Source organism: Melanerpes formicivorus, unplaced genomic scaffold (assembly GCF_026170545.1).
Source record: "Melanerpes formicivorus ecotype bairdi unplaced genomic scaffold, bMelFor1.0.p_v2 SCAF_13, whole genome shotgun sequence".
Lineage (NCBI taxonomy): Eukaryota > Metazoa > Chordata > Aves > Piciformes > Picidae > Melanerpes > Melanerpes formicivorus.
The window spans coordinates 4,222,728-4,240,860 of NW_027142365.1; the positions used below are offsets into that span (position 1 = coordinate 4,222,728).

General features: G+C 43.8%; 1 long non-coding RNA gene across 1 annotated transcript; it reads right to left on the minus strand.

Moving 5' to 3' along the window:
* Positions 1-6,059: 6,059 nt before the first annotated feature.
* Positions 6,060-9,214, minus strand: LOC137445025 (uncharacterized). The gene is made up of 3 exons (XR_010988312.1): positions 8,669-9,214; positions 7,539-7,644; positions 6,060-7,231 (listed from the first exon to the last, which is right to left on the minus strand). It is a non-coding gene; the product is annotated as an uncharacterized lncRNA (long non-coding RNA).
* Positions 9,215-18,133: the final 8,919 nt, after the last annotated feature.

Consider the following 18,133-nt stretch of genomic DNA (forward strand, 5'->3'; position numbering starts at 1 on the left):
AGGCCGGTCGCCTTCCCCGCCGGCTTGCCTTCCGGCACATGGGAACCGCCAATTCCTGTGCCTTCAAGAGCTCCTGTTTGAAGTAGGTCCAACCCTCCTGAACCCCTTGGTTCATGAGGGCTGGTACCCAGGGGACTTTGCAGACAAGTTTTTTAAATAGGCTGAAGTTCGCCCTTCGGAAGTCCAAGGTGGAGGTTCTGTTGGTGCTCCTCCCAATCTCCCTGCATATTGAAAACTTCACTATCTCGTGGTCACTGCACCCTAGGCAGCCTCCCACGATCACATCTCCCACCAGCCCTTCCCTATTGCAGAACAGCAGGTCAAGCAGAGCCTGTCCCCTGGTAGGCTCGCTTAACAGCTGTGTCAGGAAGCAGTCCTCCATTCGCTCCAGGAATCTTCTGGACTGCCTCCTCCCTGCTGAATTAAGTTCCCAGCAGATATCTGGGAGGTTGAAGTCACCAACAAGGACAAGATCAGATGATCTTGAGACAGCCTCCAGTTGCTTGTAGAACAACTCATCAGCCGCCTCATCCTGGTTGGGTGGTCTGTAACAGATTCCAATCAGGATGTCAGACTTGTTAGGTTGTCCTCTGATTTTGACCCACAGGCTCTCAACTACCTCATCTTCCACCACAAGTTGTGTGGCACTGGGGTGATCACTGATAGCAGTCCCTATCTGCTAAGATTAAGGTGTTCATGCCCAAGAAGATTTTTTTTGTGCAGTCATCCAGTTTTCCATGGTCAGGTGGTGTCTTTGTATTTAAAACCCCATTAGGTTTGTTTGGAGGTGCTAAAAAAGATTTCATTATGATTCCTGCTCTCTTTGTTTTATGAGAAATAAAGCAGAACAAAAAGCTGCTGTATCAGAAATAGTGTGGCCAGCAGGAGTTAGGGAGGTCCTTCTACCCCTGTACTCAGCACTGGTTCAGCCATACCTTGAGTCCTGTGTCCAGTTCTGGGCTCCTCAGTTTAAGAAGGACATTGAGACACTTGCATGTGTCCAGAGAAGGATAACGAGGCTGGGGAGGAGAGGCTGAGGGAGCTGGGATTGTTTAGCCTGGGGAAGAGGAGGCTCAGGGGAGACCTTATTGCTCTCTACAACTACCTGAAAGGAGGTTGTAGGCAAATGGGGGTTGGTCTCTTCTCCCAGGCAACCAGCACCAGCTGCGCCAGGGGAAGTTTAGGCTCGAGGTGAGGAGAAAGTTCTACACAGAAAGAGCAAATGGCCATTGGAATGTGCTGCCCAGGGAGGTGGTGGAGTCACCATCCCTGGAGGTGTTCAAACAAGGATTGGACGTGGCACTTGGAGCTATGGCCTAGTTGTTAGGTGATGTTAGGTATTAGGTAATAGGTTGGACTTGATGATCTTTGAGGTCTTTTCCAACCTGGTTGATTCCATGGTTCTAAAATGGAGAACAAACCCTGCTGCTCCTGAAAGAGTGACAAGAGAATCTTTCTATGGCTGTGCTCCACTCTGCTTTTCAGCACAATGTTTTATCAGCCTTGACGTATTTCCATGATACACTTTTTTTGCGTTTGACAGTTTGACATTTCCCAGAGGGAAAACATTCCCTAGGAATGTTTCTGATGGGTTCTTTCAGCTCTTAAAGTGAAGGCACAACTTGGGGGATGCTGAAAAGAGTTATAATAATTCCTTGTGGGTGTTTGGAAGCAGACAGATCGCTGTGTTTTGTGTTCTGCATAAACAAGCGCTAGAGCTTAATGAGGCAGGTGACCTGATGCCTCTTTATGATCTCAATACCATCACTCTAGAAAATCCTTAACGTGAGACTCGATGTCTTGACTTTTAATAACCATTCCCCTGCTAATCTCTTGAGTTTCCATATTTAAAGAGCTGCTCAGAAGCTCAGCAGACTGAATGTACTGTTAGGGAGCAGTACACTTGCTGAAAGACATTTATTTCTTGACAACAAACGAGGAGGATTGCAACTCAGCTTTTAAGCGGAGATCCCCACTGAGCCTGATGAAGATTGCTGCATGTAATGACGGCAAGATCTGGCACAGCAGTCAGACTCTTTGAAAACTGTGAAGCTGTTTTGTCACTGGCCCTAGCATGAAAGCTGAACAATTTCAGCCAAAGTGACTTGCTCTAGCAGGAGCAGATTTTCTCTTTCCTGCCTCAGGTGATGTTCTCACAAAGGCTTGTGGGTTTTCATTATTTACCCAAAGCAAACCAAAACAAAAGATCCCAACCTCCTGTGCACCTTTTTGTCCTCTACAAAATGACTGCTTGTTTGTGCCATTGCTTGCACTGAGAACCCAAATTTAGACAGTGAACATGTTACTCAGATGTACAGACCTGGGAATCGTTGTCCCCTCAGTTCTGAGACTAGTAGAATTATTGGTCTTAGATCTGGAGCTGTCAAAGAACAGGAGAGACTGTTAGCCTGTGGACTACAAGTGAGCACAACAAATGGTTATTTACTGTATTATTTTCCTTTCACAGCTGTGTTCCATGAATTGCCAATGGACTATTCCTGCAAACACCATGGTGTCTGAGAGCTTTGGAGGCAGCAGAAAGTGGCTAGAGAACTCTTTTTAAACTGCCTTTCAATTCAAGAACGATGAGTTTTGAAACTACAAAAGGACAGTTTCAAAACCAGTGGGGGGAAATGATTCTTCACACTGCATGGGCTTCTTTACTTTGGAGAAAATTGTGGCTGGGGGGTCTGAGACCTTCTCACTCTACAACTACCTGAAAGGAGGTTGGAGAGAAGTGTGGGTCGGTCTCTTCTCCTGAGTAACAAGTGGCAGGGGACAAGAGGAAATGGCCTCAGGCTGGGCCAGGGAGGTTTAGATTGGACATTAGGAAAAATATTTTCACTGAAAGAGTTTCCAAGCCTGGAATAGGCTGCCCAGGGTAGTGGTGGAGTCACCATCCCTGATTTAAAAGATATGTAGATGTGGTGCTGAGGGACCTGGTTTAACAGAGGACCCAGCAGTGTTGGGACCCAGCATGGTTGGACTCAATGATCTTAGAGGTCTTTGCCAGCCTAAACAATTCTGTGATGCTTTGATTCTATGAACTGTGAAATTCCTTGGCACAGCATGTTGTGAAAGGTAAGATTTTACATGAATGCAAAATAATAGGCATCTATACAAATAAACACACAACCTGGGAGGTATCTGGACTTGACAAATTCATAGGAAAGTAGTTTTTAAAAAGCTATTAATAATTTTTAAATACAAATACATAGCTCCTGACCTAGGGAATTGCTGGGACAGAGATTGTCAGAGGCTGGGTAAATGTTCCAGGAGAGTACTATCTGCCTGTCCCATTTTCATGGTAGTCATGAAGTCCTAGCCCATGAAATGGAGACAGAGAATCCTTTATTTGATTTGGAACAGCTATGGTTATGCAGTTTGTGTAGGCTGTGGTGGGTTTACAATATTGCAATTTCAGAGAGGCTATTCCTCCTTTAACCTGGGGGTCACTGCTGTGCCCACACAGATGAAGAATCAGTGCCATTTGCATTTTCTATTCACTGCAGGGAGGTGTTTTTTTTCCCCCTATAATAGAATAGAATAGGAATAGGAATAGGAAGAATAGAATAGAATAGAATAGAATAGAATAGAATAGAATAGAATAGAATAGAATAGAATAGAATAGAATAGAATAGAATAGAATAGAATAGAATAGAATAGAACAGAACAGAACAAAACAAGCCAGGTTGGAAGAGACCTTCAAGATCATCACATCCAACCTATCAACAAATCCAACCCACCTAATCAACTATACCATGGCACCAAGCACTCCATCAAGTCTCCTCCTGAATGATGACTTGTGTCTTCTCACAGTTGAGAAGCCAGGTACACAACTTCAGACTTCAGTTCTGGAGAGTGTGTGTTTACCTCTGGAGTTCTGTGAAACTGATGTGAGCGGAGCAGATGTGGCTGAAGGATGAAGCTGAGATACAAATGTTTGCACAACACAGTTATCCTTATCCATTTTCCATTCCTGTCTTTCCTCAAGCCCTTGGAAAGCTTATCAACTTGTTTGCCACTGAAGTTTCCACTTACTTACAACACCACTGCCTGTTGCTACATGAAATTAATCCAAAGACTGCAGTCCTATTCACCTGACTGCAGACTATTAATAACATTCTTTGCATGTTTCAGTAATCACAGACAAGCCATACATCTAATAAGTGCTTTTGAACTACTGTCAAGCTCCTTTTAAAACCTCATTAAGATTGGATTACTTGGTTATATTAATTCTGGTGGCCTTATGCCAGCGATCCAGACTCATACTGGTTATTGTAACATATCAGCCATAAAAATACAGGAAATCATAGAATTGTTAGGGTTGGAAAGGACCTCAAAGATCATCTAGTTCCAACCCCCCTGACATGGGGTTTGCTCAGATCAGGTTGCTCAGAGCCACATCCAGCCTGGCCTTAAAAGCCTCCAGGGATGGGGCATCTCCCACCTCCCTGGGCAAGCTGTTCCAGTGTCTCACCATCCTCATGGGGAAGAACTTCTTCCTAACATCCAGTCTGAATCTGCCTATTTTTTTTCCCGTTCCCTCTAGTCCTATCACTACCTGACCCCTTAAAGAGTCCCTCCCCAGCTTTCTTGTATACCCCCTTAAGATACTGGAAGGCCACAATGAGGTCTCCTTGGAGCCTTCTCTTCTCCAGGCTGAAGAAATAGCAAATTCAGAATTGAGGCAAAGAAGAAGAAAGAGCAAAGCAAGAAACTGTCCCCATGGCTGGTTTTGTTTCATAATACTGTCCACAGGTCAGATGAAGTCAGGACCTAACATCCTGTGCCTTCAGCATTAAACTATGATGTAGCTGAGATACTTAAAGACTTGTCCTTAATTCAGTAATCAGTGCACCCACCAAGCCGTGGAGGGGAGCTTTATCCCTGCCATCCAACACAAAAATAGGTTTTGCTGATATAAACACCACATGCTCCATGCTCTGCCTACTGATGCTGCATTTTATAGTAAATACAAAACCACTTGATTCCCAGCTTTACAGCCAGGCAAAACAAAGAGATTTGACTACAAACACAACATCTCAGCAGTGGAACACGTGAGATTCCGTGGCCTTTCCCCCATTTTATGTTTCGGGTGGTCTATTTCTGATTCCAAGAATCAAGACTTCTAATATGTGGTTAGTTTCTGATTATTATGAGAGCTCCCTGTCATGGAAAACCTCACAGCATAAGTATTGATGTATGGAAAGAGAGGAGGTAGAGGAGGCTGAAAAACCAATGGGACTCCAACAAAGACTGGTTGAGTGTGAGAATGAGCAGAGCTAGACCCTGATGCTTGGCAAATGTGAGGTAAACTACCATTTGGATTCTAAGAGTCACCCATCATAGGCTGAAGAGTCTCCTTTACTGAACAGAGGAGGAAGAAATGGCCATTCCCAACTATTGCTCTGAATCCCCATGGATATCACTGAGGAGATGTGCTGTCCAAAGCAAGCCTTTCTTGATGGTAGCACCAGTGGAGTGAGTGGTGCTGCTGAGATGGCTCCTCTGCTGCACTCACCACCTCAGTGGCAGATTCACCAGAGGCAGATGTCAAGTGTATTTAAGGTTGTCTTTTCTGGGTTTAAGCTTTATTTCTCTAACCTGGAGTCTTATTCTGTATAGGACTGCCCCATTGGGCTCACTAAACTAAAGCCTGCTGTCCTTGTTTTTAATCCTGATTGCTGCTTAGACAAATCTGATTCCTCTGGCTAGAACAGTCAAGGGATCAGTAGGGTTTTGTTTCCCTTTGTTGCAGAAGTCATTGAGATGGCAGGTATGCTACTATGCCAGAAAAGGAGATAAACCTCTAAAGCAGGCAGTGCCCTGTGGAGACTCACTCAGCTGTGGGAAACTCCCTGTGCCATAAATGCCTTTTCCTTTCTTTCAGTAAAGGTATTTGTGTTTGTGTTTCATTCTGTGGCCCCACGAGCCACATCAGACTACCATCGCACTCAGCTTTCTCCTGATTCCACTTGGTTGACATCACCCTTGGCAGGCAGGCATATGAAAAGCAAGTCCAGGTATTTGAGGCAACAGGATGTGAAGCACATCTGTGCAGCATCTGGCTCCCAGTGTAAATCACACAGGTAGAGCTTAACCCAACAATGACCAGAACCTAATGCCGATAACTAAACTTTACTGTTTGCCCTCTCAGCAATTCTACAAAGATTTCTCCCCATGGAAAAATGATGCCCTCTGTACAGCAAATAAATAGCAATGAGACAGAGACTCCTAGAAAAACTTGGGTTAGAAGGAAACTCTGGAGATGTCTGCTGGAACTGCTGCTCAGAGAAGGACGGACTTCAAAGTCAGGCTCAGGGGCTTGTCCAGTGAGGTGTGGAAAATCCCCAAGCTTGTTTTTTAAACAGATTCGTTCCCCTGTGGCACTGGTTGGAACTCATTGAATCTTGTTTCTTTAAATAATGCAGCATGTATTGGAGTTCTCTCTCATTTCATAGAATCATAGAACTGTTTTGGCTGGAAAAGACTTCTGAGATCATCCAGTCCAACCATCGACCTAATAGCTCCATGGCCATTAGACCATGCCCCAAAGACAGAGGTGCTAGCGTGTGATGAGGCGATGTTAGTCCCTTCCATTGCTGCTGCTTGCTTTCTGCCTCCATCTAGGGAAATTTTAGATTGTTAATGCTTTGACATTCAGTAGGGTCACTGTGAAACTTGGAATTCTCGTGGAGCACCTGCACTCCTGTTCAAATTGGAATCCAGGCCTTACATGGACGATGTGGTGTTGCAGTCCAGCTGCAAAATCACATTGTATCCTATTTTATCATCATACCTGTCGCTGATTGACAGGCCAAGATGCAGGAACTCCTCTTTTCAGGACACCTTTCTATCTGTATGTTTCCCCAGCATCCTGAATCCTTCCCTGTAGCCTGAAAGAATGGTCTGTGGGGTTTGCCTGTCATTCAGTCAGTATTATTGACAGCTCCAGGTACTTGGGGAATATTAGTCTATCCATCCTTAATGTGCTTCACACAGCTGTTCCTAGGATGTCAAATTAAAATGATAAAGCCTTTCTTAAGTCTGTCAAACACATTCTGTGTCTGTTCTTGGAGCTGAGGAGAAGTTGGACCATTTTATAGGTAAAATTTCAGTGTTTCACAGAGTAGAACTTGAGGGTTTTTTCCCTGGGGAGAAGCTCAAAATTCAGTCAATGGCTCTCGTCAGTTTATTTGGAGAAAGAGCATGCTGAGTGCTTTCCACCCTAAAAAGAAGACAAACAAGACAGAAATTAACACACCCTTAAGCATTTCTGCTGCAGATGCCTTTAGCAAAATCTCTCTACCTCTGTTTTCATTAGAGTGTAAATTGCATTAGCCTCAACTATAATTTTGTTTCCTTTCTTTTTCATACCCTAGCAGATAAAGCAGCGTTTGTTGCCCCAAAAAAAAACCCCAACTACCCAAGGAACTCAATTTATGAGCAAATATAAATTGTTTATTACTGACTCTCTGATAAGTAAGCATGAAATGATGCATCCTTGTCTGTAATCACAACTAATTCTTTCATACCTTAGCAGTAGAATTAGCTGCTTTCATGGATACCTCAGCATGACTTTAAGTGAAAATCTTCCTTTCATGAAGGTTTTGCCTGTGGAGCTGGTTCTTCACCCTCACACTGGATGGGAAGATGAAAACCTGAGTACATTTAATTCTGCACTTAGAATAAAGAATCATAGAATTGTTAGGGTTGGAAGGGACCTCAAGAACCATCTAGTTCCAACCCCCCTGCCATGGGCAGGGACACCCCACACTACATCAGGTTGCCCAGAGCCACATCCAGCCTGGCTGCAAACACCTCCAGGCATGAGGCTTCCACCACCTCCCTGGGCAACCTGTGCCAGTGTCTCACCATCCTCATGGGGAAGAACTTCTTCCTCACATCCAATCTGAATCTACTCACTTCTAGTTTTGCTCCATTCCCCCTAGTCCTGTCACTCCCTGACACCCTAAAAAGTCCCTCCCCAGCTTTCTTGTAACCCCCTTCAGATACTGGAAGGCCACAATGAGGTCTCCTCAGAGCCTTCTCTTCTCCAGACTGAAGAGCCCCAACTCCCTCAGTCTGTCTCCATAGCAGAGCAGCTCCAGCCCTCTGACCATCCTCGTGGCCCTTCTCTGAACACCTTCCAGCCCCTCCACATCCTTCCTGTAATAGGGGCTCCAGAACTGGATACAGTACTCCAGATGGGTTCCCACCCGAGCAGAGCAGAGGGGGAGAATCACCTCCCTCGCCCTGCTGGCTCTGCAGAAGGACAGGGTTCCCCTTCCATTGCAGATAAGATGGGACATGATGTTCCTCAGTTGTGGGGATTTTTTTTTCATGAAAAATAAAGAAATCATTGATAGGAACATGTGATAACTCAATGCTCCACTTTGACAATATCACTCACTGTCTTTCTTACATTGTGGTCTGTGTGGTAGAGAATGACAATTCTGGAAATGGTGAGAGTGGGTGGGTGTCTGAGCATGCAACAAGAGCTGATGAATGAGTTCCAGTACCAACCAGTGTGGTAGTGTGCTCTGATGTATCATTTGCTTGTAATCATTGAATGCTCTGCCATCTTCCCCATAGACAACTCATCTTCCAACTGTTTGCAAACCTACTTTCAAACATCTGATAACTTCTGTTTGTTATTACTTACCAACGTGGCTGCTCCTTTGTCTGAGATATGATGCTGAAAGTCCAAGGATCCAAATCTGAGTCCATTGGTAACTTTACAGAAGATAGGTAAAAGGATCGGGGAAGGCGAGAAGCAGTTGTAGAGGGACTGATATTCCTTATGTTCCAGAGCTTTTCAGTCTGAGATCTGCAGAATCTAGGCTTGGATAGGTCAGATTTCCCCTACAAATTGTCTAGAATAAAAACACTGTTGTGCAAAGGATAGTTTTGAGATGAGGCAGCAGCTCAGTACTGGCTGGCTTAGAGACTCGGGAAGATTATGTGGAAGGAAAGATGGTTAAGAAATGCAGAGTGGTGAGCAATCAGCATTAAAATCTTTCCCTTAAAGAACTGGGAGGAAACTTCTGTAAATGCTTGGATATCTTCGTCTCTGCTAAGCTGAATAAAGTGTTAGAATTTTACATAAATACCTTTACATTTTTATGAGCTGTTTCCCTTGGTAATCCACAGGCTGAGTCCACCCACTTTGCCACCTTGTCTACAGTGTCCATGGAAACACCAGAGCAGAGCTAAAACCAAAGCATGTGGACCCCAAAAGTCACATCTATTTTATTTCTAATGTGCCCAGTCTTATCCTTTGGAGAATCCACTACTAACTTTATCTAATCCTTCAGGGAAGAGGTTTCAATGCTGACGTGGAGTGGAGTGGAGTGGAGTGGAGTGGAGTGGAGTGGAGTGGAGTGGAGTGGAGTGGAGTGGAATGGAATGGAATGGAATGGAATGGAATGGAATGGAATGGAGTGGAGTGGAGTGGAGTGGAGTGGAGTGGAATGGAATGGAATGGAATGGAATGGAATGGAATGGAATAGAATAGAATAGAATAGAATAGAATAGAATAGAATAGACCAGACCAGACCAGACCAGACCAGACCAGACCAGGTTGGAAGAGACCTTCAAGATCATTGTGTCCAACCCATCATCCAACACTATCTAATCAACTAAACCATGGCACCAAGCACCCCATCCAGTCTCCTCCTAAACACCTCCAGTGATGGTGACTCCACCACCTCCCTGGGCAGCCCATTCCAATGGGCAATCACTCTCTCTATGAAGAAATTCTTCCTAACATCCAGTCTAAATCTCCCCTGGTAAACCTACCCAGCCTGGAAAAGGTTGAACCATTCTAATCTAAGCTATCATAGGTAAAGGCACTATTTCTTTGTAAAATCAGCTGTAAGCCCCTCACAAAAATGACTCTTGGTGAAAATGGAGTTGTTGGAGCTAAAGACATCTGATGCATAGAGCTCCTGTGGAAAGGGATTACGACTGATGGTCAGAAGGGCTAAAAGGAAATGAACACGAGCACTCTTGGCTGAGCCACAGTGAGCCCGCCAGCATGGCTTTTAATTAGATACTGACTGAGTGCATGAAGCATTGCTCTGTACAATTTCATACCCAAAGCTATCAAGTTTGAAACCGCTGTAGCGGATTGCTGCAATCCTGAGGAGCGAATTAACATGCATGACTAAAAGGTCCTACAGCTCTCCTGCCTGCACGAGCACTCATCTACAAATAAGGCAACACATGAAGCTTTCAGATTCTGGGAGACAGCTGCTCATCACGGAGAAATCTTGCCAAAGGTGGCACTAATTAATTGCTGTGAACAGGATGGGCGTCAGAAATCAAATACTCTCATGCCTAAAGATGGTGCCTCTCAGTAAGGACTGAAGCACGTTGGACTAGATCTTCAGTCACTGGAAACTGTCACAATGCTGTGGCAATGAAGAACAGCTAAGTATATGGCAAGCAATAAAAGTTGCAGTGCAATTTTGCTCTCGCATGAGAGATTGGATGGGATTCATCTCATCTATCTGAGGTTATCTACAATGCAGCTGTTCCCATCTGAACTCTCTGCTCTCAGCTCCTTTCATAGTCAAAGGGAGAAACAGGCAGAAGTGGGATGTGAGTCCACAGGCTGGTTGCAGACATCAAGTCTAGGGTGTTGTCAAGTGAAGCTGACTATTGATTAGGTGTCCATTGACTACAAAGGGAGAAACCAGATCATCTGTAGGTACATTATAAATAGTGACTTTTATTCAGCCCAGTCCTACCTATGAGGGCAGTTTGTCATGTCAGAAAATGTCCTAGGAACTGAAATCTCATTTCCTATGCCCTTTCTTAAAAGTTCAGTGTCCTGTACTGCACGTTATGAATGCCTTATGCAGAGACTGAAATACTAACGAGGACTTCTGCTTAGTATGCAACCTGTCTGCTTGCATTTCTTTCCATTTATCACCATAATTTCTAGACCTATTTTTTACCAAATGCAGTATTGTGCTGCTGCTGACTAGCAGCTAGTGAAACTGAGATGACCAAAGGGCACAAAGTAAAAAGAAACAAAATGTCATCTGCAAGTCCCTTGTTCCTCTTGCCTAACAAGTAATTTGTTTGACTGTCAGTTTCTTGGCAGGAAGATTTTTCTTCCAAGCAATTATAAATATATAAATGATCAGTGCTTATCAATATCTAAAGGGAGTCAAGAGGATGGGGCCAGACTCTTTTCAGTGTCACCCAGCAACAGAACAAGGGGCAATGGACATAAAACTGGAAAGCAGAAAGTTCCACCTAAACATAAGGAAAAGCTTAATTTCTGTGGAGGGGACAGAGCACTGGACCAGGCTGCCAAGAGAGGTTGTGGAATCTCCTTTCCTGAAGAGATTCAGAACCTGTCTGGATGTGATTGATTCTCGGTAACCTGCTCTAGATGAACCTACCTGAGCAGGGAGTTTGCACTACATGATCTCCAATGCTCCATTCCAACCCTCATCATTCAGTCATCCTGTGAAATGCTGCTAAACTAAATACAGTCACGTTCATTAACTTCAGGAAAAGCTCTATAACTGTGGGCCCAGCCTCAGAGTCCTGACTCAGAGGGATACCTAATGGTACTTTATTTTGTATGGACGCCTAGCTCGCTGAGGTAAGGTTGGTACTTACACACAAATGCATGTGCTTACATACCCAATATGGCTCCAAGTGGCTAATTTTAGGTGCCCAGAATGGAAAGCATGCAGCAAGCACAATCCAAAATAGAAGGCAGTTATTCCTGGGAAAAGAGTGATGCTTTCCTTCAGGGATGGCACAGTGTTATTAGGCTAGGGATGAAAACAGATACATTGTGTTGACAGCCAAACTCTAGGCTAGTGGATGGGCAATATCCCCATTTTATGCATTCTTCTACTCTGTAAGCCTGGGTTTCCCAGGTGTACCTCTGGATTACTTCACTGAAATCCACGTGGCTATAAAGTGTAAAACCATGTGAGTGACGAATGTTTGTAAAACTGCTTCCGATTCATTCACCTGCCAGCTGCTGAGTCCGATTTCAAAGGCTCCTTCACTAAAGCTGACAGTGAAGGAAGATGAAACTGTGTGAAGAAATACCATAAATGATTTTTGCTTCTTTCTTTGTTTGCTGTGCTGAAATCTCCCAGAGAGCTTGCAAACAGTTCTTAGAGAAAAGGAAAACCAAACCAAACAACAGCAACAAAACACCAAACCAAACACCACGAAAAGGAAACAAACAAAATCCAACCCAAACCAAAAAACACACAAGAAATAAAACAAGCCAAACCAAAACCCACCAAAAAAAACACCCCAAACCAAACCCAAACCCACAAAAATCCCAACTAAAAACCAAACGAAAATCCACCCAAAAAAACACCCAAACAAAACCCAAATCAAACCAAAACCCACAAAAAAACCAAACAAAACCCAAACCAAAACCCACAAAACAAACAAAACCCAGACAAAAACCAAAAACCAAACCAAAAACCACCCAAAAACCCCCAAACAAAACCCAAACTAAATCAAAATACACACAAGAAATAAAACAAGCCAAACCAAAACCCACCAAACAAAAACCCCAAACAAACCAAAACCCACAAAACCACAAAAAAACAAACAAAAAGCCACCAAAAAAACCACAAAACCCAAACCAACCCAAAACCCACAAAACCCAAACCAAAAACCACCCCAAAAAAGCCTAAACAAAACCCAAACCAAACAAAAAACCCCTAAAACCCCAAACAAAACCCAAACCAAACCCAAACAAAAATCAAACCAAAAACCACAAAAAGACCCAAACCAAACTCAAACCAAACAAAAAGCCACCAAAAAAAACCCCAAACCAAACCCAAACCAAACCCACAAAAACCCCAAACAAAAATCAAACCAAAACCCACAAAAAGACCCAAACAAAACCCAAAACCAAACAGAAAAACACAAAAAAACCCCAAGCAAAAATCAAATCAAAGCCTACAAAAGCCCCAAACAAAACCCAAACCAAAAATCCCCCCAAAACCCAAACAAAAACCAAACCTAAACCTACAAAACCCCCAAACAAAAAACTACCAAAAACCCAAAAACCACAACAAAAACCACCAAAAAACCCCCAAACAAAACTCAAACCAAAAACCACAAAAAGACCCAAACAAAACCCAAACCAAACAAAAAACCCCAACCCAAACCCAAACCAAAGCCCACATAAAACTCAAAACAGAAACCAACCCAAAACCCACAAAACAAACCCCAAACAAAAAACCAAACCAAACCAAAAGCCACAAAAAAAACCCAAAACCAAGCCAAAAAAACACAAAAACCCCAAACCAAAACCAAACCAAAACCCACCAAAAATCCCAAACCAAAAACAAACCAAACCCCACAAAATATCCCAAACCAAAACCCACAAAAAATCCCAAACAAAAACCAAACCAAAAACCACAGCAAACCCCAAACAAAACCAAAACCAAAACCCAAAACAAACCCCAAACATAAACCAAAACAAACCAAAAACCATGGAAAAAAAAAACCAGCTCAAACAAAACCCAACCCAACCCAAGAGGTGATCTCCAAACATTTCACCACAAAAGCCAAACAAGCATCATTGTCAGGTGATGTAGGGGGGGGGAGGAAAAAAGAACACAAACGTTGTGGTGGCAAAAGTTCTTCCAAGACAATTCCTGCCACGCGGAATGTGGTGCAGTGATAACCCCCTACAAGGAAATCCTAAAGAGATTTGGCAGTTCCAGGGCCAGAGATTGCTGACAGCTCAGCTACTAAAATAAGTGAAGGCTCCAAAGAATTCAGAGCAGCCTGCTCAAGGGACAGAGCCTCTCAACATTTTCGTCTGGTGAAGCCGCGCTTCAGGAAGGAAGCTTTCAAAGGCAATGATGAAGCTTGTTAGACATGACAGCCTGAAATGTAAGGAAATCAAGTGAAGAAGTATCAACAGGCACGTGCCACAGATCTCTGGGATTGCCCTGTCCTTGTAATCATCTCTCTGCAGTAGATACTGGTCTCACTATAGCCTCTTCCTGACAAGTCCAGCTACCCTCCCATCACATATGATAAGGACCAGCATGGAGTGCATTGACCTAGGTAATTTTTCACCTAGAGAAAGATGAAGGAAAAAGTTATGTCCTGCAGTCAGTAGCCTCAGGTTTTTGCATGTCTGTCAGACACTGATGTCTACAGTCTCTTCCACAGGGCAAGGACTGAACAGCACTAGTAACAATGATGATTTAAGGACAGCTGTGCTCTGTGATAGGATCCTCTTCCTCCTCTTGCCCTCGCATCAAGGGGGGATACCTGATCTTAAAATTTTGCTGGGATGTACTGCCTTTATTTTACCTCCAGGAGGGGCCTGAGCTGAAAGAAGGATCCATTTCTGCTTGTCTGAGGAAGTTTAGGCTAGAGGTGAGAAGAATGTTCTTCACTGAGAGAGTTGTTAGCCATTGGAATAGGCTGCCCAGGGAGGTGGTGGAGTCACCATCACTGGAGATGTTCAAGAGGGGATTGGACATGGCACTTGGTGCCATGGTTTAGTCATGAGGTGTTGGGTGACAGGTTGGACTTGATGATCTTTGAGGTCTCTTCCAACCTTGGTAATTCTGTGATTCTGTGTGAAATTTGTATCTGAAATTGTTTTGCCAGGGAACTTCAGGTTCCCCTCAGAGCAATGGTGTGTCCAGGGTGTTAGTTACCCTTCACAGCCTGCCTGTCAGCTAGAACAAGGCACCCCAAAGTCTGACTGCAAGGCACCCACATCTGCATCCCCTGATGTGGCAGTTTTGCAGTCCCCCAGCCAGCTAGAGAAAGAGGAACATCTGGCAGGGCCTGCAGCCACCAGAACAATTCACTCAGCCCATATGGGCTTGGTGCTATCTTAGGTTTGTGGGGCTCCAGGGAAGCAATGAGCTGATTGCATTGCCTTGGCAGGACGACGTGCAAAGCACTAAGCTGGGGGCACTGTCACAGGAAAAGCTCCATGTCCTTCCCTGAGAATACTGTCTCCACATGAGTTCCATGGCAAAGAAAGCCAGAAAATCTATTTTATGCCTAAAGGGTGATGCTTTCACCTCATTTTCCTCCATTCTCCCAAGTCCCAAGGTTTATACTACACCCCAGAGAGTCTCTTTTAGGAACCACTTCAAACAATGGAAATTTCTTTAAATATCTCCACTTTCTCCTCCATTCCTCATTCAAGTGTAATTGCAAATCCTGCCTTACTGAAGAGGAAGAAACTATGAGCCTTTTCTTTGCCAGAGTGAATTCAGTTATGCTGAGCTGCATTTGTTATCAATTCTGCCCACCATTATTTCAGGAAGCCATTACATTCATTATTAATAAGAGCCCTCCAGCTAACTTTTCAACCTTGCAGACATTATTCTAGTTTTAAATGTCACCATGTGGATTTTTTTTTCCCCTATGGCATTCATTCACTCTGTGACAAGCAGGGGGGAGTGTGGGGGGGGTGGTCCTCCCATTCCCTTTCCCAGCCTGACCTTTTTCAGATCTGGCTTACCTGGATCAATCCATCTGGCTTACCTAGATCAATCCACCTGCCTCTTTGAAACAGCTGAAGCTGATGTAGTCAGAAGAGGATGGGGCAGTACAACTGTCAGAGATTTGTAGCTCTTCTGAGCTGCCACATCTCTAAAGGAGCTTAACTTTATTAGCTTAGAGGATGAATAAAGCATCCCATGCATACTTAAAATTGGATCCATTCAGATCCTAAAAATTACCTGAGGTCTCATATGGGGACCTTGTCTATCCACCTTCCCCAGAAGCCTGCAGCAGTTGGTTGCTGACAGTAGGAGTAGAACCTGCATTTTCCATGGAGTATAGAGAGGGCTAAGGTAGAATAGACTAGACTAGACTAGAATAGACTAGACTAGAATAGACCAGACCAGGTTGGAAAAGACCTTTGAGATTGAGTCCAACCTATCATCCAACACCATCTAATCAACTAAACCATAGCACCAAGCACCCCATCCAGTCTCTTCTTAAACACCTCCAGTGATGGTGACTACACCACCTCCCTGGGCAGCACATTCCAATGGCAAATCTCTCTTTCTGGGAAGAGCTTCTTCCTGACATTCAGCCTAAATCTTCCCTGGCACAGCTTGAGACTGTGTCCTCTTGTTCTGTTGGTGGTATGTCTTGTGTGAGGTTTGTGCTTTTTAATAAAACTACTTATCAAGTCACTTGTATTACAGAAACTCCCCAGGATTCCAGACACAACAAGGACTTGGGCTTTACAGTGTCAGATGTTACACTGAGAGCTGGCAATGCCCTTTCTCCAGTGAGGAGGCTTTCTGTGCAGTTTCACTCCTGAGAGCAGTGGGAATAGTTTCAGTTTAAGAGTTGGAGATATGCCTAAGTCCTTTCAGGAGATTTAAAAACAAAACAAAAAACCCACCCCCAAACAAGCAAGAAGGAGTACCCTTGTATGGGCATGGTTGCAAGCAGTATCTCCAAGTCATTTGGGCAAGAACTGAACAAATGGATCCATGCCATGATCCCATATGGAGACTTGCTCCATCCAACTGATCAGAATTGTCACATTCTTCTCCTGCATTCCTGAATCTCTGCTTATTGATCTCATGGGTCTTTAGTCTCTTCCTAAAAGAACAAGGCCCAGGGAGGTGGTAGAAGCCTCACCCCTGGAAGTTTTTAAGGCCAGGCTGGATGTGGCTGTGAGCAACCTGATCTAGTGTGAGGTGTCCCTGCCAGGGGGGTCGGAACTAGGAGATCCTTGAGGTCCCTTCTAACCTTAACAATTCTATGATTCTATGCATAAGTGTGTGTGTATATCTTTGTCTGTATTTCCCTCTCTGTCTCCATTTTAACTCTTTGACCAGCTTCACCCATAAAGCCAGATAGTATGATGAATGAGCCTAAAAGTTTTGTGAAAGGTGGTGACTGGGAGAAAAGTCTATAGAATGGAATGGAATGGAATGGAATGGAATGGAATGGAATGGAATGGAATGGAATGGAATAGAATAGAATAGAATAGAATAGAATAGAATAGAATAGAATAGAATAGAATAGAATAGAATAGAATAGAATAGAATAGAATGAACCAGGTTGGAAGAGACCTTTGAGCACCAGGACTGAAGGAAAATCTGCAACATGAGCTCAGCCCTTAAAGAACACAAGGGGATCTGAAGGGGAGTGACCTTTCAAGAAAACCCAGTGAACACAAAGCTTTGGTTGGATTTCACAATCAGCTATAAGGGGAAACTGAGGGAACAATTTGTTTAATCCTCAGATAGTCACAGTTTGGGGTGTGTTCTGTTCCAGCAGAGCTTTCAGCATTAAGAGACTCAGGTCCTGGACAGCACAATAAACACAGATAAATGATAACAGACAGCCACAGAGCAGCACACTGGGGAACCCTTCTGGTTTCAGGGCACTTGACCAATGTTGTTCATATGCAGCTCCAGGCTTCCTTTACCAGTTCTCATGAGTTCACAAAATCCTGTTGTGTGTGAGTTTCCAGTCCTGAGGTGGATGTTTAAATGCAATAAGAATTTGTGCTGGATTTATTCCTCCTTTTGCATTCCCATGAAAGGTTTCATATTAATTGGAAGCAACTTTGGCTTGTGGTTTTGTTTTCTTTTAATAATGAAAGGAAACAAATATTCAACCTGTTGAATAACCAGTGGAAAAGAGAAAATAGTGCTGCTTTGTGGAAAGCTTTGCCAGCATTTTAGGGCCTCTAGTGCCCATCTCCTTGCTGTGATAGTCAATTTGTATGGTATGGGATTTCTGCATGGGGTTAGGGAGGTAAGCCTCCACCTAGGTATTTTAGAAAGGGTGAGGAGCTGTTGTTGTTTTATGCATTTCTCAGCAAACAATCAAAAAACCCCAACACTTCAGGAAGGCTCCAAAGTAAGATGTCCAGGTACTTCTGCTTCCATGTAGGGCTTGCTGAGTTTTTGCAAACCCTGAGATCTGTTGGAACATTTTCCCCTGTGCTACCATGACCTTTGTGTCAATTGATTTTGATTAAAAATAAGAAACAAGGAAGGTAGTGGAAAGGCAATGTCTCAGGGAGAACAAGCCTCTACCTCCCTGACAGGAGACTGTTAGTAACTGCTGCTTAGGGCACGCTTTGCCCATCAGAGATGAAGAACAATGTATG